This window comes from Panulirus ornatus, chromosome 51, assembly GCF_036320965.1.
Source record: "Panulirus ornatus isolate Po-2019 chromosome 51, ASM3632096v1, whole genome shotgun sequence".
In the NCBI taxonomy this organism is placed as follows: Eukaryota; Metazoa; Arthropoda; class Malacostraca; order Decapoda; family Palinuridae; genus Panulirus; species Panulirus ornatus.
Genome location: NC_092274.1, coordinates 10,994,755 through 11,017,342, shown reverse-complemented (window position 1 = coordinate 11,017,342; position 22,588 = coordinate 10,994,755). Strand labels below are relative to the sequence as shown.

General features: G+C 42.2%; 1 long non-coding RNA gene across 27 annotated transcripts in view; it reads right to left on the bottom strand.

The window, feature by feature from the left end:
- The window catches only part of LOC139764929 (uncharacterized), a 66,274-nt gene that overhangs the window by 5,372 nt on the left and 38,314 nt on the right, over positions 1 to 22,588 (bottom strand). For 2 of the 27 annotated variants that reach the window (XR_011716498.1, XR_011716497.1), the window contains exon 2: positions 77 to 10,544. This is a non-coding gene — a long non-coding RNA (uncharacterized lncRNA). Of the gene's footprint in view, positions 1 to 76; positions 12,038 to 22,588 lie in introns of those variants that run through there. The other 25 variants (XR_011716522.1, XR_011716521.1, XR_011716502.1 and 22 more) reach the window with 25 other exon arrangements.

The following is a 22,588-nucleotide window of genomic DNA, read 5'->3' as shown; positions in this document are numbered from 1 at the left end:
ATAAAATGAAACAAAATTGATATTGAAACAGTTCAAGACCCACTCCATTTACGATTTTAAATAGTAAAAAACATACCTCCTTTTTGAACACTGCTACAAACCAGAATTAAAGTCTCACTTCGGCGTTCCTTCCTAGCTGGTGTGTTCCTTTTCTCGTGCAAAATCTGCCAATTGCCCTTCACGTTGCCTCTGCCGCTCATGTTCTCTCTGTCAACAATAAAACAAAACTATCTTTACAATGAATGGACATTCATTTGCCTAAATTGAAAATTTCAATTTCAATTATCAATCATTTACATAATGTACAATGAAATTGTACATAATTATGTAAATGAAATTGTACATTCTCTACACATCATTCATTAACTGCTGTCAGCTTTCACTGTCAAAATGAAATTTTAAAAGTACCCGGTGGTCTGTTCCTGTTTGTATAATGCACACAAAACAAAAAACGTTACACAAATGAGCTAAATCATCAATCTTTAGTAAAACCAAGTGAACTGTAATATCGTATATGGCTTGTTAAACGTTCCAGGATGAACAATCATAAGCTGTAGCCTGAGTGAATAGTAATATACATCCAAATCTCTGTCTACCGTTTCTGGTTGTGGTCTATACACTAAGTACATCTAACTAAAAAGATGTTTCTCGTAATAAATTGATCAAATGAATCCGGCGATGACGAGGATACATCATTTGCCGAGTTATTGGCAGTTCGGTCATCATGATTTCAAATAACATTGTTCAGAAGAGCGATTAATGTTGCATTTGATCATGATATCAACCATTTGTTCCCTACTGGCGTCTGCCCTTATATTTATTCATTGATAATGAACATTTAAGTCTCCGGAAACTACTTTAAGATGAGATAATTAATTAACAAGCCAACTACCATTGCCTTACCTTGCGCAATGTCACTGCGCATCTAGTTATGGCTACCTCCGCTTGACTAAATTGGCGTCTATTATTATGTTTATCCTGATCCCTGTCTTGTGCATACAGACAAATAATAAAGTATCGCAATGAATTTAAAGTAAAAAAAACTTCCACTGAGTGAAAATCACTCCTACAGACACTGATTTATAGTTAGTAGACAATAAACTTTCAAGACAAAACAAAAAACTGTCTTTCAAATAAGCTAAATCATCAATTTAATAAAACCATGTGAACTGTAATAACGTATATGGCCGGTTAAATGTTCCAGCATGAAAAGTCTCTGTCGACCAAGTTCAATGGTAAGTAATCTAACTAAAAAGACGTTTTTCTTGTAATAAATTGATCAAGTATATACGGCGATGACGAGAATACACCAACTGCAGAGTTATTGGCAGTCCGGTCATCACGATTTCCACTACCATTGTTCAGAAGAGTGAAGTTGGGTTTGATCATATTAACAATTAATTCCTTAATGGCGTCTGCCCATATATCCTGATCCCTGCCTTGTTTCTCTGGAAACTATTTTACGATGAGATATTAACATGATATTAACAATTTGTTCCTTAATGGCGTCTGCCCATATATCCTGATCCCTGCCTTGTTTCTCTGGAAACTACTTTACGATGAGATAATTGATTAACAAGCTAACTACCATTGCCTTGCCTTGCGCAATGTCACTGCGCATGTAGTTATGGCTACCTCTGCTAGGGAGCAGTGGTGGCTTCACTAACTGGGCGTCTATTGTGCATTCAGACAAATCATAAAGTATTGCATTAGATTTAAAAAATTACTTCCAATTTGAGTGAAAAACATTCCTACAAACACTGCTTTATAGTTGGTAGGTAATAAACTTTCAAGACTAAATACAAATGGCGGCTGTGCTCAAGAGAAACAAATACAAAGGTGCGCAATTAAAAGAATTTGTGATGCTTGCAGTAACGCTATCTGGAAGAGCGATTCAAAACTATTAGAAAACGGGAAATATCTTATCCATCAAAGAAAACGGGAAATTTTAAGATAATTCTTTGCTATTCAAATGTGTGATGATATTTGCAGGGAATAGTCCTTTGTTCTAATTTGTGTGGTATAAATGTTATCTTTTGCTTTAGCAATGGAAAACAATATAAACGACATTTTGTTCAATGACAGAATTTTCTTCATGGTTCAACGACCATATATCTATTTCATTTTCGTTAGGTCGTTTATCGTAATTTAGATTTTCCTAATACTCTTACATTTCACTTCATTTCTATATGATGTGATAAAAGGAAACAAATGATCGTGTGATATTCATTTGGTGCAAAATGATCAAGACATTTTGTTTTCATCTTATAGTAGACAGTTTGACAAACATGCATACTGACATTCACAAGGAGTCACATGTCTTTAAAGAATGTAAAAAGGATGTAAAATAATGAGCAAGTCTTTTCAGAATAAATCTTTTAAAACTTAACAACCTGACATGCAAGTCTTGTCATACTCGTTGAAAATGAAAACAAGCAATAAAATGAAACAAAATTGATATTGAAACAGTTCAAGACCCACTCCATTTACGATTTTAAATAGTAAAAAACATACCTCCTTTTTGAACACTGCTACAAACCAGAATTAAAGTCTCACTTCGGCGTTCCTTCCTAGCTGGTGTGTTCCTTTTCTCGTGCAAAATCTGCCAATTGCCCTTCACGTTGCCTCTGCCGCTCATGTTCTCTCTGTCAACAATAAAACAAAACTATCTTTACAATGAATGGACATTCATTTGCCTAAATTGAAAATTTCAATTTCAATTATCAATCATTTACATAATGTACAATGAAATTGTACATAATTATGTAAATGAAATTGTACATTCTCTACACATCATTCATTAACTGCTGTCAGCTTTCACTGTCAAAATGAAATTTTAAAAGTACCCGGTGGTCTGTTCCTGTTTGTATAATGCACACAAAACAAAAAACGTTACACAAATGAGCTAAATCATCAATCTTTAGTAAAACCAAGTGAACTGTAATATCGTATATGGCTTGTTAAACGTTCCAGGATGAACAATCATAAGCTGTAGCCTGAGTGAATAGTAATATACATCCAAATCTCTGTCTACCGTTTCTGGTTGTGGTCTATACACTAAGTACATCTAACTAAAAAGATGTTTCTCTTGTAATAAATTGATCAAATGAATCCGGCGATGACGAGGATACATCATTTGCCGAGTTATTGGCAGTTCGGTCATCATGATTTCAAATAACATTGTTCAGAAGAGCGATTAATGTTGCATTTGATCATGATATCAACCATTTGTTCCCTACTGGCGTCTGCCCTTATATTTATTCATTGATAATGAACATTTAAGTCTCCGGAAACTACTTTAAGATGAGATAATTAATTAACAAGCCAACTACCATTGCCTTACCTTGCGCAATGTCACTGCGCATCTAGTTATGGCTACCTCCGCTTGACTAAATTGGCGTCTATTATTATGTTTATCCTGATCCCTGTCTTGTGCATACAGACAAATAATAAAGTATCGCAATGAATTTAAAGTAAAAAAAACTTCCACTGAGTGAAAATCACTCCTACAGACACTGATTTATAGTTAGTAGACAATAAACTTTCAAGACAAAACAAAAAACTGTCTTTCAAATAAGCTAAATCATCAATTTAATAAAACCATGTGAACTGTAATAACGTATATGGCCGGTTAAATGTTCCAGCATGAAAAGTCTCTGTCGACCAAGTTCAATGGTAAGTAATCTAACTAAAAAGACGTTTTTCTTGTAATAAATTGATCAAGTATATACGGCGATGACGAGAATACACCAACTGCAGAGTTATTGGCAGTCCGGTCATCACGATTTCCACTACCATTGTTCAGAAGAGTGAAGTTGGGTTTGATCATATTAACAATTTGTTCCTTAATGGCGTCTGCCCATATATCCTGATCCCTGCCTTGTTTCTCTGGAAACTACTTTACGATGAGATAATTGATTAACAAGCTAACTACCATTGCCTTGCCTTGCGCAATGTCACTGCGCATGTAGTTATGGCTACCTCTGCTAGGGAGCAGTGGTGGCTTCACTAACTGGGCGTCTATTGTGCATTCAGACAAATCATAAAGTATTGCATTAGATTTAAAAAATTACTTCCAATTTGAGTGAAAAACATTCCTACAAACACTGCTTTATAGTTGGTAGGTAATAAACTTTCAAGGCTACCAGAAACAGTACTTAACATACTTAACACTGATAAACGTACAGTAAAATTAATTATATAAAAGTTAAATGAAAACTGAAAGAAGAGTTTACCATGGCATTCTAAAGGAAACCAAAATGACATCTAAGCTAGAAGTGTAATCCTTCCTAGCCCACTTCTCTAGGAAAAAGGGAAATAAACATTAAAATATCGCTGAATAGTCTGACTTACCGAAAAGACGAGTAGACACTACAACATTAGAAGAACGTAAGAACACTTCCGTCTTCGGAGACGACACATACAAGACTAAATACAAATGGCGGCTGTGCTCAAGAGAAACAAATACAAAGGTGCGCAATTAAAAGAATTTGTGATGCTTGCAGTAACGCTATCTGGAAGAGCGATTCAAAACTATTAGAAAACGGGAAATATCTTATCCATCAAAGAAAACGGGAAATTTTAAGATAATTCTTTGCTATTCAAATGTGTGATGATATTTGCAGGGAATAGTCCTTTGTTCTAATTTGTGTGGTATAAATGTTATCTTTTGCTTTAGCAATGGAAAACAATATAAACGACATTTTGTTCAATGACAGAATTTTCTTCATGGTTCAACGACCATATATCTATTTCATTTTCGTTAGGTCGTTTATCGTAATTTAGATTTTCCTAATACTCTTACATTTCACTTCATTTCTATATGATGTGATAAAAGGAAACAAATGATCGTGTGATATTCATTTGGTGCAAAATGATCAAGACATTTTGTTTTCATCTTATAGTAGACAGTTTGACAAACATGCATACTGACATTCACAAGGAGTCACATGTCTTTAAAGAATGTAAAAAGGATGTAAAATAATGAGCAAGTCTTTTCAGAATAAATCTTTTAAAACTTAACAACCTGACATGCAAGTCTTGTCATACTCGTTGAAAATGAAAACAAGCAATAAAATGAAACAAAATTGATATTGAAACAGTTCAAGACCCACTCCATTTACGATTTTAAATAGTAAAAAACATACCTCCTTTTTGAACACTGCTACAAACCAGAATTAAAGTCTCACTTCGGCGTTCCTTCCTAGCTGGTGTGTTCCTTTTCTCGTGCAAAATCTGCCAATTGCCCTTCACGTTGCCTCTGCCGCTCATGTTCTCTCTGTCAACAATAAAACAAAACTATCTTTACAATGAATGGACATTCATTTGCCTAAATTGAAAATTTCAATTTCAATTATCAATCATTTACATAATGTACAATGAAATTGTACATAATTATGTAAATGAAATTGTACATTCTCTACACATCATTCATTAACTGCTGTCAGCTTTCACTGTCAAAATGAAATTTTAAAAGTACCCGGTGGTCTGTTCCTGTTTGTATAATGCACACAAAACAAAAAACGTTACACAAATGAGCTAAATCATCAATCTTTAGTAAAACCAAGTGAACTGTAATATCGTATATGGCTTGTTAAACGTTCCAGGATGAACAATCATAAGCTGTAGCCTGAGTGAATAGTAATATACATCCAAATCTCTGTCTACCGTTTCTGGTTGTGGTCTATACACTAAGTACATCTAACTAAAAAGATGTTTCTCTTGTAATAAATTGATCAAATGAATCCGGCGATGACGAGGATACATCATTTGCCGAGTTATTGGCAGTTCGGTCATCATGATTTCAAATAACATTGTTCAGAAGAGCGATTAATGTTGCATTTGATCATGATATCAACCATTTGTTCCCTACTGGCGTCTGCCCTTATATTTATTCATTGATAATGAACATTTAAGTCTCCGGAAACTACTTTAAGATGAGATAATTAATTAACAAGCCAACTACCATTGCCTTACCTTGCGCAATGTCACTGCGCATCTAGTTATGGCTACCTCCGCTTGACTAAATTGGCGTCTATTATTATGTTTATCCTGATCCCTGTCTTGTGCATACAGACAAATAATAAAGTATCGCAATGAATTTAAAGTAAAAAAAACTTCCACTGAGTGAAAATCACTCCTACAGACACTGATTTATAGTTAGTAGACAATAAACTTTCAAGACAAAACAAAAAACTGTCTTTCAAATAAGCTAAATCATCAATTTAATAAAACCATGTGAACTGTAATAACGTATATGGCCGGTTAAATGTTCCAGCATGAAAAGTCTCTGTCGACCAAGTTCAATGGTAAGTAATCTAACTAAAAAGACGTTTTTCTTGTAATAAATTGATCAAGTATATACGGCGATGACGAGAATACACCAACTGCAGAGTTATTGGCAGTCCGGTCATCACGATTTCCACTACCATTGTTCAGAAGAGTGAAGTTGGGTTTGATCATATTAACAATTTGTTCCTTAATGGCGTCTGCCCATATATCCTGATCCCTGCCTTGTTTCTCTGGAAACTACTTTACGATGAGATAATTGATTAACAAGCTAACTACCATTGCCTTGCCTTGCGCAATGTCACTGCGCATGTAGTTATGGCTACCTCTGCTAGGGAGCAGTGGTGGCTTCACTAACTGGGCGTCTATTGTGCATTCAGACAAATCATAAAGTATTGCATTAGATTTAAAAAATTACTTCCAATTTGAGTGAAAAACATTCCTACAAACACTGCTTTATAGTTGGTAGGTAATAAACTTTCAAGGCTACCAGAAACAGTACTTAACATACTTAACACTGATAAACGTACAGTAAAATTAATTATATAAAAGTTAAATGAAAACTGAAAGAAGAGTTTACCATGGCATTCTAAAGGAAACCAAAATGACATCTAAGCTAGAAGTGTAATCCTTCCTAGCCCACTTCTCTAGGAAAAAGGGAAATAAACATTAAAATATCGCTGAATAGTCTGACTTACCGAAAAGACGAGTAGACACTACAACATTAGAAGAACGTAAGAACACTTCCGTCTTCGGAGACGACACATACAAGACTAAATACAAATGGCGGCTGTGCTCAAGAGAAACAAATACAAAGGTGCGCAATTAAAAGAATTTGTGATGCTTGCAGTAACGCTATCTGGAAGAGCGATTCAAAACTATTAGAAAACGGGAAATATCTTATCCATCAAAGAAAACGGGAAATTTTAAGATAATTCTTTGCTATTCAAATGTGTGATGATATTTGCAGGGAATAGTCCTTTGTTCTAATTTGTGTGGTATAAATGTTATCTTTTGCTTTAGCAATGGAAAACAATATAAACGACATTTTGTTCAATGACAGAATTTTCTTCATGGTTCAACGACCATATATCTATTTCATTTTCGTTAGGTCGTTTATCGTAATTTAGATTTTCCTAATACTCTTACATTTCACTTCATTTCTATATGATGTGATAAAAGGAAACAAATGATCGTGTGATATTCATTTGGTGCAAAATGATCAAGACATTTTGTTTTCATCTTATAGTAGACAGTTTGACAAACATGCATACTGACATTCACAAGGAGTCACATGTCTTTAAAGAATGTAAAAAGGATGTAAAATAATGAGCAAGTCTTTTCAGAATAAATCTTTTAAAACTTAACAACCTGACATGCAAGTCTTGTCATACTCGTTGAAAATGAAAACAAGCAATAAAATGAAACAAAATTGATATTGAAACAGTTCAAGACCCACTCCATTTACGATTTTAAATAGTAAAAAACATACCTCCTTTTTGAACACTGCTACAAACCAGAATTAAAGTCTCACTTCGGCGTTCCTTCCTAGCTGGTGTGTTCCTTTTCTCGTGCAAAATCTGCCAATTGCCCTTCACGTTGCCTCTGCCGCTCATGTTCTCTCTGTCAACAATAAAACAAAACTATCTTTACAATGAATGGACATTCATTTGCCTAAATTGAAAATTTCAATTTCAATTATCAATCATTTACATAATGTACAATGAAATTGTACATAATTATGTAAATGAAATTGTACATTCTCTACACATCATTCATTAACTGCTGTCAGCTTTCACTGTCAAAATGAAATTTTAAAAGTACCCGGTGGTCTGTTCCTGTTTGTATAATGCACACAAAACAAAAAACGTTACACAAATGAGCTAAATCATCAATCTTTAGTAAAACCAAGTGAACTGTAATATCGTATATGGCTTGTTAAACGTTCCAGGATGAACAATCATAAGCTGTAGCCTGAGTGAATAGTAATATACATCCAAATCTCTGTCTACCGTTTCTGGTTGTGGTCTATACACTAAGTACATCTAACTAAAAAGATGTTTCTCTTGTAATAAATTGATCAAATGAATCCGGCGATGATGAGGATACATCATTTGCCGAGTTATTGGCAGTTCGGTCATCATGATTTCAAATAACATTGTTCAGAAGAGCGATTAATGTTGCATTTGATCATGATATCAACCATTTGTTCCCTACTGGCGTCTGCCCTTATATTTATTCATTGATAATGAACATTTAAGTCTCCGGAAACTACTTTAAGATGAGATAATTAATTAACAAGCCAACTACCATTGCCTTACCTTGCGCAATGTCACTGCGCATCTAGTTATGGCTACCTCCGCTTGACTAAATTGGCGTCTATTATTATGTTTATCCTGATCCCTGTCTTGTGCATACAGACAAATAATAAAGTATCGCAATGAATTTAAAGTAAAAAAAACTTCCACTGAGTGAAAATCACTCCTACAGACACTGATTTATAGTTAGTAGACAATAAACTTTCAAGACAAAACAAAAAACTGTCTTTCAAATAAGCTAAATCATCAATTTAATAAAACCATGTGAACTGTAATAACGTATATGGCCGGTTAAATGTTCCAGCATGAAAAGTCTCTGTCGACCAAGTTCAATGGTAAGTAATCTAACTAAAAAGACGTTTTTCTTGTAATAAATTGATCAAGTATATACGGCGATGACGAGAATACACCAACTGCAGAGTTATTGGCAGTCCGGTCATCACGATTTCCACTACCATTGTTCAGAAGAGTGAAGTTGGGTTTGATCATATTAACAATTTGTTCCTTAATGGCGTCTGCCCATATATCCTGATCCCTGCCTTGTTTCTCTGGAAACTACTTTACGATGAGATAATTGATTAACAAGCTAACTACCATTGCCTTGCCTTGCGCAATGTCACTGCGCATGTAGTTATGGCTACCTCTGCTAGGGAGCAGTGGTGGCTTCACTAACTGGGCGTCTATTGTGCATTCAGACAAATCATAAAGTATTGCATTAGATTTAAAAAATTACTTCCAATTTGAGTGAAAAACATTCCTACAAACACTGCTTTATAGTTGGTAGGTAATAAACTTTCAAGGCTACCAGAAACAGTACTTAACATACTTAACACTGATAAACGTACAGTAAAATTAATTATATAAAAGTTAAATGAAAACTGAAAGAAGAGTTTACCATGGCATTCTAAAGGAAACCAAAATGACATCTAAGCTAGAAGTGTAATCCTTCCTAGCCCACTTCTCTAGGAAAAAGGGAAATAAACATTAAAATATCGCTGAATAGTCTGACTTACCGAAAAGACGAGTAGACACTACAACATTAGAAGAACGTAAGAACACTTCCGTCTTCGGAGACGACACATACAAGACTAAATACAAATGGCGGCTGTGCTCAAGAGAAACAAATACAAAGGTGCGCAATTAAAAGAATTTGTGATGCTTGCAGTAACGCTATCTGGAAGAGCGATTCAAAACTATTAGAAAACGGGAAATATCTTATCCATCAAAGAAAACGGGAAATTTTAAGATAATTCTTTGCTATTCAAATGTGTGATGATATTTGCAGGGAATAGTCCTTTGTTCTAATTTGTGTGGTATAAATGTTATCTTTTGCTTTAGCAATGGAAAACAATATAAACGACATTTTGTTCAATGACAGAATTTTCTTCATGGTTCAACGACCATATATCTATTTCATTTTCGTTAGGTCGTTTATCGTAATTTAGATTTTCCTAATACTCTTACATTTCACTTCATTTCTATATGATGTGATAAAAGGAAACAAATGATCGTGTGATATTCATTTGGTGCAAAATGATCAAGACATTTTGTTTTCATCTTATAGTAGACAGTTTGACAAACATGCATACTGACATTCACAAGGAGTCACATGTCTTTAAAGAATGTAAAAAGGATGTAAAATAATGAGCAAGTCTTTTCAGAATAAATCTTTTAAAACTTAACAACCTGACATGCAAGTCTTGTCATACTCGTTGAAAATGAAAACAAGCAATAAAATGAAACAAAATTGATATTGAAACAGTTCAAGACCCACTCCATTTACGATTTTAAATAGTAAAAAACATACCTCCTTTTTGAACACTGCTACAAACCAGAATTAAAGTCTCACTTCGGCGTTCCTTCCTAGCTGGTGTGTTCCTTTTCTCGTGCAAAATCTGCCAATTGCCCTTCACGTTGCCTCTGCCGCTCATGTTCTCTCTGTCAACAATAAAACAAAACTATCTTTACAATGAATGGACATTCATTTGCCTAAATTGAAAATTTCAATTTCAATTATCAATCATTTACATAATGTACAATGAAATTGTACATAATTATGTAAATGAAATTGTACATTCTCTACACATCATTCATTAACTGCTGTCAGCTTTCACTGTCAAAATGAAATTTTAAAAGTACCCGGTGGTCTGTTCCTGTTTGTATAATGCACACAAAACAAAAAACGTTACACAAATGAGCTAAATCATCAATCTTTAGTAAAACCAAGTGAACTGTAATATCGTATATGGCTTGTTAAACGTTCCAGGATGAACAATCATAAGCTGTAGCCTGAGTGAATAGTAATATACATCCAAATCTCTGTCTACCGTTTCTGGTTGTGGTCTATACACTAAGTACATCTAACTAAAAAGATGTTTCTCTTGTAATAAATTGATCAAATGAATCCGGCGATGACGAGGATACATCATTTGCCGAGTTATTGGCAGTTCGGTCATCATGATTTCAAATAACATTGTTCAGAAGAGCGATTAATGTTGCATTTGATCATGATATCAACCATTTGTTCCCTACTGGCGTCTGCCCTTATATTTATTCATTGATAATGAACATTTAAGTCTCCGGAAACTACTTTAAGATGAGATAATTAATTAACAAGCCAACTACCATTGCCTTACCTTGCGCAATGTCACTGCGCATCTAGTTATGGCTACCTCCGCTTGACTAAATTGGCGTCTATTATTATGTTTATCCTGATCCCTGTCTTGTGCATACAGACAAATAATAAAGTATCGCAATGAATTTAAAGTAAAAAAAACTTCCACTGAGTGAAAATCACTCCTACAGACACTGATTTATAGTTAGTAGACAATAAACTTTCAAGACAAAACAAAAAACTGTCTTTCAAATAAGCTAAATCATCAATTTAATAAAACCATGTGAACTGTAATAACGTATATGGCCGGTTAAATGTTCCAGCATGAAAAGTCTCTGTCGACCAAGTTCAATGGTAAGTAATCTAACTAAAAAGACGTTTTTCTTGTAATAAATTGATCAAGTATATACGGCGATGACGAGAATACACCAACTGCAGAGTTATTGGCAGTCCGGTCATCACGATTTCCACTACCATTGTTCAGAAGAGTGAAGTTGGGTTTGATCATATTAACAATTTGTTCCTTAATGGCGTCTGCCCATATATCCTGATCCCTGCCTTGTTTCTCTGGAAACTACTTTACGATAAGATAATTGATTAACAAGCTAACTACCATTGCCTTGCCTTGCGCAATGTCACTGCGCATGTAGTTATGGCTACCTCTGCTAGGGAGCAGTGGTGGCTTGACTAACTTGGCGTCTATCATTATGTTTATCCCTGACTTGTGCATTCAGACAAATAATAAAGTATTGCATTAGATTTAAAAAACACTTCCTTAGTAAACACTTCACCGTGTGAAAAACACCCCTATAAACACTGCTCTACAGTTAGAAGACAATAAACTTTTAAGGCTACCAGAAGCACCACCTCACATATATTTAACACTAATAAACTTACACCAAAATGAAATATATGTAAATAATCCAAAGAAAGCAGTCAAGGTTAAATGAATATAGGAAAGCTGATAGAAGAGAGTTTATCAGCATTCTAAACGAAACCAAAATGGCTTCCAAGCTAGAAGTGTAATCCTTCCTCCGTATCTATACGCGGAACAAAAGCTCAAGGAAGCCCACTTGTCTAGGAAAAATACACAGAAACATTGCCATAGCGCTGGATAAAGTCTGACTTACCGAAAAGACACTACAACATCAGAAGAGACAGACTTGTAATACAGAGCGTAAGAACACATCCGTCTTCGGAGACGACACATACAAGACTAAATATAAATATAAATATAAATATAAATATAAATATGTGATGCTTCCAGCAACGCCATCTATCAGAAAACGGGAAACTTAGATATTCAAATGTGCCATAATATTTGCAGGGAATAGAGTTTTTTGTTCTACTTTGTGTGGTATAAATGTTATGTTTTGCCGTAGCAATGGAAAACAATATAAACGATATGTAATTGATAGTATAAAGCACAGATTGAAGTAAACATAGATTAACTGCCAGTCAGACAGTATACTGTCTGACTGGCAGTTAAGGAATAAATGAAACGTTGCCAACATTGATTTTGAAACAATTTAAGTAAGAACCACATGCCACTTACGATCTTAGATTGTGAAACACATATGGATACACACATGTCCGTGAACGCTGCTTCAGACCAGAATCCACGATGGAAGAAACTCCAGTACTGAAGAAACACCTGGACAGAAGGACACCAGGAAGGAGGGAACACGACGACTGATGGAACACCAGGATGGGAGACTTGCCCTGATGGAACACCAGGATGGGAGACTTGCCCTGATGGAACACCAGGATGGGAGACTTGCCCTGATGGAACACCAGGATGGGAGACTTGCCCTGATGGAATACCAGGATGGGAGACTTGCCCTGATGGAATACCAGGATGGGTGGAACACCACGACTGAAGGAACACCAGTATGAGCGGAACACCAGGATGGAAGGAATACCAGGGTAGAAGGAACATGTGGAACAACCGGGTGAAGAGACCATTATGATGGGAGGAAGACCAGGGGGCAAGGAGCATCAGCATATGAGGAACACCTGTGTTGAAGGAACAGCAAATGGAAGGAACATTAGGTTGGAAACAACAGCATGTTAGAAGGTACACTAGGATGGAAGGAACACGAGGATAGTTTGGAAAACCAGTATTGAACTAAACACTAGAGTGGAAGGACACCAGGTGGAAAGAATTATGATGATAGCTGGAACACCGGGAGGTGATGCATCACCAGTATGGAAGGAACACAAGGATGGAACATAAATTTGGAGGGATGACACGCCAGGATAGAAGGGACTCTAGGATAGAAGGAATGATGGAGTTAACACCATGGTGGAAGGAGCATTAGGATGGTGCAAGAAGCTCCAATATGGGAAGAACATCAAGGTGAAAGGAACAGGAAAATGGAAGGAATATCAGGTGGGAAGGAACGCCAGGATGGAAGACACGCAAGGATGGAATGAACTCTGGGATGGAAGGAACACTAGGGTGGAAAGAACACAGGATAGAAGAAACTCTTGCACTGAGGATGGAAGAAACACTGCATTGAAAGTAGACCAGGATGGACGGACAAAAAGATGGAAGGATCCCATGGTGTGAGGACCATGACGTAGCACCAAGATGTGAGGAAAAGCAAGATGGAACAAAAGGATAGATGGCAAGCTGGGATGGAGGAAACAACAGCATTGATTCAACACCAAGATGGCACACCAGGATGGAAAGCGAAAACCACGATGAAAGGCACGCCAATTTAGAAAGAGTATCAGGATGGATGAAACACCAGTATAGGAAGAAGACCACGATTTAAAGAAGACCTTCTTGATATGAACACCAAATAAAAGGAAAATCAAGACGGAAATGACAGCAGGATAGAAGGAATACCATGGTGGAAGAAACATATGAACACGAAGCCGGAAGGATGGAAGGAACACCAGGAAGGAAAGAAAAGAAGGGCGGAAGGAACACCAGGATGGAAGGAACACCAGGATGGAAGGAAGACCTGGATGGAAGAAAAATCAGGATAGAAGAGCACCATGAGGAAAAAACGCCGGGCTGAAAGGAACATCAAGATGGATGAAACTCCAACATTGATGAAAAACCAGGATGAGAGGACACCAGGAGGGAAGGAACATGATCAGGATGGGAAACTTACCATGATGGCACACTAGGATGGGTGAAATACCATGACTAAAGTAACACCAGATTTGGCGGAACACTAGGATGGAAAGAATATCTGGATGGAAGACACATCAGGATGAAAGGATAACCTGGATGGAAGGAACACTATGGTGGAAGGAACATCTGGATAGAAGGAACAACTGGATGAGAAGAGAATCATAATGGTAGGAACACCAGGGTGCATAGAACATCAGTAGTTGAGAAAGATCTGTGTTGAAGGAACAGGAAAATGGAAAGAAACACGAAGAGGAACACCAGGACAGAAGAAAATATACGATGATAAGAACACCGGGAAGGAAGGAAAAGCAAGATGAAAAGGAACACCAGGGTGGAAGCAACAGCAAGATGGAATACCATGGACGCCATGGTGGTAGGACACCAAGTGGGAAGAAATACACTGATTGCAGGAACACCAGGAGGTGACACAAGCCATGATGAAACACATATTCATGGTGTTCCACCCATTTTAATGTGAATAATCCAAAGAAAGCAGTCAAGGTTAAATGAAGATAGGAAAGCTGAAAGAAGAGATTTTATCATGGCATTCTAAACGAAACCAAAATGGCTTCCAAGCTAGAAGTGTCATCCTTCCTCCGTATCTATACGCAGAACAAAAGCTCAAGAAAAAATGCAGAGAAATATTGCCATAGCGCTGGATAGTCTGACTTACCGAAAAGACGAGTAGACACTACGACATCAGAATGGAAGGAACAACAGGATGGAAAAAAAATTTCGAGTGATGACACGCCACAAAAGAAGAAACACTAGGGTGGAAGAATGGAATTAACACCATGGTAGAAGGAACAGTAGGATGGGATGAACACCATGGTGCAAGGAGCATCAATATGGGAGAAACAGCAGGGTGAAAGGAACAGCTAGATGGAAGGAGCATCAGGAAAGAGGAAACATCAGGAAGGAAAACATACCTACAGTGATGGAAGACCAGGATGGAAGTTTTGGGATGGATGGAATATCAATATGTAAGAAACACCAGGATGGAAGGAAAGGTAGGAACACCAGGATGGAAGGAAAGGTAGGAACACCAGGATGGAAGAAACTTGCACTGAAGGAACACCAGGATGGATGGACTCAAAAATGGAGGGACCCCAAGATGCGAGGAACATGAGGATGGAAGTAACACTATGATGTGAGGAAAGCAGGATGGAAGGCAAGCAAGGACTGGGGAAAAAAGGACTGATGACACGCCAGGATGCAAGAAACAAGATGTAAGGACACCCAGGATGGAAGGAGAAACATAACTGAGGGAACACCAGGATGGATTGAATACCCTTTTCGATTGAACACTAGGATGAAATGAACACATGAATAAAAGGAACACCAAGATGGAAAAAAAACAAGATAGAAGGAATACTATAGCGGAGGAATACGAAGCAAAAAGGATCATTAGGATAGAAGGAAAATCCAAATTGAAGGATCACCCAGATGGAAAGAAAACAAGGATGGAAGAAACTCTTGCACTGGAAGAAACACACGCATTGAAGGTGCACCAGGATGGGTGGAACACCACGACTTTAAGGAACACCAGGATGGAAGAAAAATTTGGAGGGATAACGAGCCAGGATAGAAGGAAAACTAGGGTATATGGAACGATAAGATGGAAGAAAAAACGATGATGAAATTATCAACATGGTGGAAGGAGAATGAGGATAGGAGAAACACCATGGTGCAAGAAGCATCAGTGTGGGAAGAGCACCAGGGTGAAAGTAACTGGAAGATGGAAGGAACATCAGTTAAGAAGGAAACACCAGAACGGAAGAAATACTTACATTAAAGGAACATCAGGATGGAAGACTCGACAGGATGGAAGGAACACTATGGTGGAAATAACACCAGGATGGAAGAAACTCTTGCACTGAAGGAACAACCAGGATGGAAGAAACACTGCATTGAAAGGATTTTGTGTCAAAGTCACCTTCGGTAGACGATGGTTTTATTTCAAAAGGTGTCAAAGCCACCCTCGCTGAAAGTATACTCATTGCATTTTGTGTCAAAGCCACTCCCGCTGAAGGTATATTTATTGCATTTTGTGTCAAATCCACCTGTGATTGGTACATTTAAGTCTACTCTCAAACAGGTCTTAAACCCACTCATTTTCCTAATGGTTTGTTATATCTCGTGGCGTCAGAGCCCCCTTTTAAGAAACATATATATCATGTAGGTTTCATACCCACTCATTTTCCCAAAGCCATCCATACAAGGAGAGGATGGGCTGGGCCTAAAGGCGAGGGTGGACTGGTTATGAAGGCAAGGGTTGGATGGGCCAGCAGGCCAAGGCGAAGTGGGCTTGAAAGCGAGGGTGGGTTGGGCCAGAAGGCAAGGGTGGTATGGCCCTGAGGGTGAGAATGGGCTGGGCCTAAAGGCAATGGTGGGCTTGGCCTGAGGGCGAGGGTGGCCTGGGCCAGAAGGCGAGGCTGGGGTGTGCGTGAGGCTGATGAAGGATGGGCTTAAAAGAGAAGGTGGGACGGGCAAGGGTTGGATGGGCCAGAAAACTAGGGTGAGCCGGGTCTTAATGCAAGGATAGGCTTAGCCAGAAGGCCAAAGGTTTAATGGGCCTAAGAGTGAGGGTGAGTGGGCTGGGTCTAAAGGCAAGGGTGGGATAGGCCTTAAGACAAGGGTGGGGCGGGCAAGAAGGCAAAGATGGGATGAGCCTGAAGGCGAGGATTGGCTGAGCCTGAAGGCAAGGGTGAGCTGGCCTGAAGGCAAAGGTTGGATGGGCCAGAAGGCCAAGGTGAGCTGGGCTCGAAAACGAGGGTGGGCTGGAACTTAATGCAAGGGTAGGCTGGGACAGAAGGCAAGGATGGGATGGAACTGAAGGTGAAGGTGTGCTGGGGCTAAAGGAAAGGGTACAGTGGACCTGAAGGCAAGGGTCAGATGGGTAGGAAGGAGAGTGTGGGATAGGCCTAAAGGCAAGGGTGGGTTGGGTCTGAAAGTAAGGTTGAGATGGGCCATAAGGCAAGGTTGGTATGAGCCAAAAGACGAGAATGGGCTGGGACTTGAGAAAAGGGTTGGGTGGGGCAGAAAGCGCGGGTAGGGTGGGGCAGAAAGCAAGGGTGGTCTGGGCCAGATAGGGAGGGTGGGGTTGGCCTGAATGCAAAGGTGGGCTGGTTATGAATGCAAAGGAGGGATCAACCTGAAGGTGAGGGTCGGCTCGACCGAAAAGCGAGGTTGGGATAGGCATGAAGGGGAGGCTTAACTGATCCTGAAAGCGAGGGTGGATGGGTCTGAAGAAAAGGGTGGGCTGGGCCCGAAGGCAAGGGTGGGATGGGCCAGATTTCGAGACTGGGTTGAGCCTGAAGGAGAGGGTGGGATAGGATAGGCAATAATCGGATGGGGCAGAAGGTGATGGTCAGAAGGACCTAAAGGAAAGGGTGAACTTTGTCTGAAGGCGAGTTTGTTCTGAAGGCTAAGATAAGCTGGGCCTGAAGGCGAGGGTTGGGTGGGCCTGAATGCAACGCTGGTTTTGACAAGAAGGCGATGATGGGATGGGGCAGAAGGCAAGGATGGGATTGATGGTGAGGGTGAGATGGGCCTGAATAAAGAGTTGGATGGGCAGAAGGCGAGGATGGGCTGGGTCTTAATGCAAGGCTAGACTGGGCCAGAAATCTAAAGGTTTGATGGCCGTTAAGGTGAGGGTGAGCTGGGTGTAAAGGGTAGGCCTGAAGACAAGGGTTGGGCGGGAAAGCGAGGGTGGGCTGCGCCTGAAGGCGAGGGTGAACTGGGCTTGAAGACAATGATGGGACGGGTAGGAAAACGAGGTTAAGATGAGCCTGGAGGCGAGGGTGGGCTGGGCCTGAAGGCGAGGATGAGCTGGGCATGAAGGTGAGGGTGGGCTGGAAATTCATGCAAGGGTAGGATGAGCGAGAAGGCTAGGGTGGGATGGGCCAGAGGTCGAGTGTGGGATAGGCAAGAAAGAGAGAGTGGGCCGTTCCAGAAAGGGAAGGTGGGGCAGGCTGAGCGTGAAGGCAAGAGTGGGATGGGCATGAAAGTGAGGGTCGACTCAGCCTTAAGGTGAAGTTGATATGGGCATGAAGGATATGGGCATAAAATTGAAGCTGGGATGAGCTTGAAAACGAGGTTTGGATTGGCCTGAACGCGAGGGTGGGATGGATCTTTAGGAGAGGGTAGGTTGGTTCTGATAGCGAGGGTGGGATGGGCCTGAATGCAAGAGTTGGCTGAGTCTAAAGGCGAAGGTGGGATGGGCCAGAAGGCAATAGTCGGATGGGCCAGAAGCCGATGGTGGGAAGGGCCAGAAGGCGATTGGTGGGAAGGGCCTGAAGTAAAGGGTGTGTTTGGTCTTAAGGTGAGGTTAAGGTGAGCCTGAGGGAATGGGTGAGCTTGGTCTAAAGGCGAGGATGAGGTGAACCTGAAGGAAAGGGTGAGTTTGGTCTGAAGATGAGGCTGAGCTTGGCCTGAAGGCAAGGGTTGGATGGGACAGATGACAAAAGGTGGTGGTGGGCTGGGCCTGAATGCAAAGTTGGTTTTGACCAAAAAGTGAGGGTGGGGTGAGTCAGAAGGCGAGGTTGGGATGGGCGTGAAGCTGAGGGATGGGCTTGAAGGCAAGTGTAGGATGGCCCTGAATCAAGGGTTGGATGGGCAGAAGGGGAGGGTGGGGTGGGTCTTAATGCAAGGGTAGACTGGACCAGAAGGCCAAAGGTTTGATGGACGTGGTGAAGGGTGAGCTGTGTCTAAAGGCAATTGTTAGCTAGGCCTGAAGACAAGGGTGGGGAGGGCAAAAAGGAGAGTGTGGGTTTGGCCTGAAAGCGAGGGTGGGCTGGGCCTGAAGACAAGAGCGAGTGGGGCTTGAAGGACAGGTTAAGTTGGGCTTGGAGGCGAGGGTGGGCACGGCCTGAAGACAAGGGAAGGACAGGCACGAAGGCAAGGTTAGAATAGGTCTGAATGCGAGGGTGGGCTGGGCCTGATTGGAAGGGTAGGCTGGGCCTAAAGGCAAGGATGGGCAGGTCCTGAAGACAGAGATGGGACGGGCAAGAAGGCGAGGGTGGGATCGGCCTAAAGGCAAGGGTGGGATCGGCCTAAAGGCGAGGGTAGGCTACGCTTGGAGGCAAGGTTGGGATGGGCAAGAGGGTAAGGGTGGGATAGGCGAATAGGCGATTGTGGAATGGGTCTGAAGGCAGAAGTGAGCTATGCCTTGAGGCAAGGGTGGGATGGGCTAGAAGGCGTGAGTCGGATGGATTAGAAGGCCTAAAGGCAAGGGTTTGATGGGCCAAAAAGGGAAGGAAGGATGGACAGGAAAGCGAATGTGAAGGGAAGGGTGGAATGGACCTGAAGCAGATGGTCGGGTGGGCCTCAATTCTAGGGTGGTATGGGCCAGAGGGCGATGGTGGGAAAGGCTTAAAGGAAAGGGTGAGCTTGGTCTGAAGGCGAGGGTGACGGGAACCTAAAGGAAAGGGTGAGTTTGGTCTGAGGGCGAGGGTGAACTGGGACTGAAGGCAAGGGTTGGATAAGCTAGAAGGTTAGGGTGAACTGGGCCTAAAGGCAAGGGTGGGGTGGGCATGAAAACAAGGTTGGGTTTAGCCAGAAGGCGAGGGTGGGCTGGGTTTGAATACAAGGTTGGGTTTGGCCAGAAGGCGAGGGTGGGATGGGCGTGAAGCTAATGAGGAATCTGCTTGAAGGTGAGGGTGGGATGGGCTTGAAGGCGAGGGTAGGATGGGCCTGAATCAAGGGTTGGATGGGCCAGAAGGTAAGGGTGGGCTGGGTCTTAATGGAAGGGTAGATGGGCTAGAAGGCGATGGGCGATAAGGTAAGGGTGGGCTGGGTCTAAAGGCAAGAGTTGGTTAGGCCTGAAGACGAGGGTTGGCTAGGCTTGAAGACAAGGATGGGGCGGGCAAGAAGGTGAGTGTGGGATGGGCCTGAAAGAGAGGGTGGGCTGAGCCTGAAGCCGAGGGTGAGCTGGGCTTGAAGGGAAGGGTTGGATGAGCCAGAAGGCCAAGTTGAGCTGGGCTTGATGGCGAGGGTGGGCTTGGCCTGAAGACAAGGGTGGGATAGGCACGAAGGCGAGGTTTGGATGGGCCTGAAGGCGAGAGTCGGCCGGGACTGAAGGCAAGGGAGGGATGGGTCAGACGGCGAGGATGGGATAGGCCAGAGAGCGAGGTTAGGCTGTGCTAGAAAGGAGGGGTGGGATGGGCTTGAAGATGAGGGTGGGCTGGGCCTAAAGGCTAGGATGGGGTGGTCCTGAAGACAAAGATGGGACGGACGAGAAGGCGAGAGTGGGCTAAGAGAGAAGGCAAGTGTGAGCTGTGCAAAGAGACACAGAAGGCCAGGGTGAGCTGTGTCTGAAGAGGAGGGTGAGCTGGACCTGGAGGCAAGGGTGGAACGGGTAAGAAGGCGAGAATGGTATGGGCCTGAAAGCGAGTGTGGGCTGGTCCTGAAAGCGAGGGTGAGCCGCGCCTGAAGGCAAGGGTTGGATGGTTCAGGGGAAGGGTGGGCTTGACCTGAAGACAAGGGTGGGACAGGCAGGAAGAGGAGGTTGGGATTGGCCTGAAAGCGAGAGCGGATTGGGACTGAAGGCAAGGGTGGAATGGGTCAGACGGACAGGTTGGGACTGGTCAGAAAGCGAGGGTGGGCTAGGCCAGAAAGGAAGGGTGGGATGTGCCTGAAGATTCAGGGTTGGCTGGGCCTAAAGGTGAGGATGGGGTGGGCTTAAAGAAAAAGATGGGACGGGCAAGAAGGCGAGGGTGGGATCGGCCTGAAGGCGAGGGTGGTCAGGGAGAGAAGGCAATGTTGGGGTGGGCAAGAAGGCAAGGGTGGTCTGGGCCTGACGGCGAGGGTGGAATTGGCAAAAAGGCGATGGTCGGATGGGGCAGAAGGCGATGGTGGGAGGGGCCTAAAGGAGAAGGTGAGCTGGGCTTGAAGTTGAGGGTGGGATGGGCAAGAAGGCGAGGGTAGGATAGGCAACAAGGCGAGGGTGGGCTGAATCTGAAGGCAAGTGTAAGCTATGCCTGGAGGCAAGGTTGGGATGGGCTAGAAGGCGTGGGTCGGAAGGCCAGAGTGGGCGGGGTCTGAAGACATGGGTAAGATGGACCAGAAAGGGAGCCTAGGATGGTCCAGAATGCGAATGTGAGCTTAGAGCGAAGAGAAGGGTAGGATGGACCTGAAGGGAATGGTCGGGTGGGTCTGAAGGATATGGTAGGATGGGCCAGAAGGAGCCTGAAGGAGGGGAGGGATGTTCCTGAAGGCGAAGGTGAGATTGGTATGGGTTGGGATGGGCCAGAAGGCAAGGTTGGGATGGGCCGGAAGGCGAGTTTGGGCTGGGCCTAATGCTGAGGAGGGATGGGCCTGAAGGCGAGTGTGGGATGGGGTTGAAGGTATGATCAGGCTGGGCAGGAAGGCAAGGGTCAGACATGCCTGAAGGTGAGGCTGGGCTGGGTAGAAAGACTACGGTGGGATGGGCCTGAAGTCAAGGGTGGGGTAGGTCAGAGGGCGATAATGGAATAGGCCAGAAGCCGAGGGTGGGCTGAGCCTGAGGGCGAGGTTGAGTTGGGCTTGAAGGCAAGGGTTGGACGAGAAAGAAGGCGAGGGTGGGACGGGCTAAAATGCGAGGGTGGGCTGGGCTTGAAGGCAAGGGTGGGCTGGGCTTAAAGGCAAGTGTGGGATAGGAGAGAAGGTGAGGGTGGGCTGCGCCTGAAGACAAGGGTGGGATGGGTCTGAGGATGAGGGTCGGTTGGGCCTGAGGGCGAGGGTGGAGTAGGCCAGAAGGCGAGGATGGGATAAGCCAGAGAGCGAAGGTGGGCAGGGCCAAAAAGGGAGGTTGGGGTGTTCCTGAACAAAAAGATGGACTGGTTGTGAATGCAAGGGTAGGATGGGCCCGTAGGTGAAGGTCGGCTCGGCCCAAAGGCGAGGTTGGGCTGGGCATGAAGTATGAAGCAGATCCTGAGAGTGAAGCTGAGATGTGTATGGAGACGAGGGTGGGATGAGCCTGAAAGCGAGGGTGGGATGGGTCTGAAGGAAAGGGTGTGCTGGGCCTAAAGATAAGAGTGGGATGGTCTTGAATGCGAAAGTGGGCTGAGCCTGAAGGCGAAGGTGGGATGGACCAGAAGGCGATAATCGGATTGGCCAGAAGGCGAAGGTGGGAAGGGCCTGAAGGGAAGGGTGATCTTGGTCTGAAGGCGAGGTTAAGGTGAACCTAAAGGAAATGGTGGGTTTAGTATGAAGGCGAGGGTGAGCTGGGCTTTGAAGGCA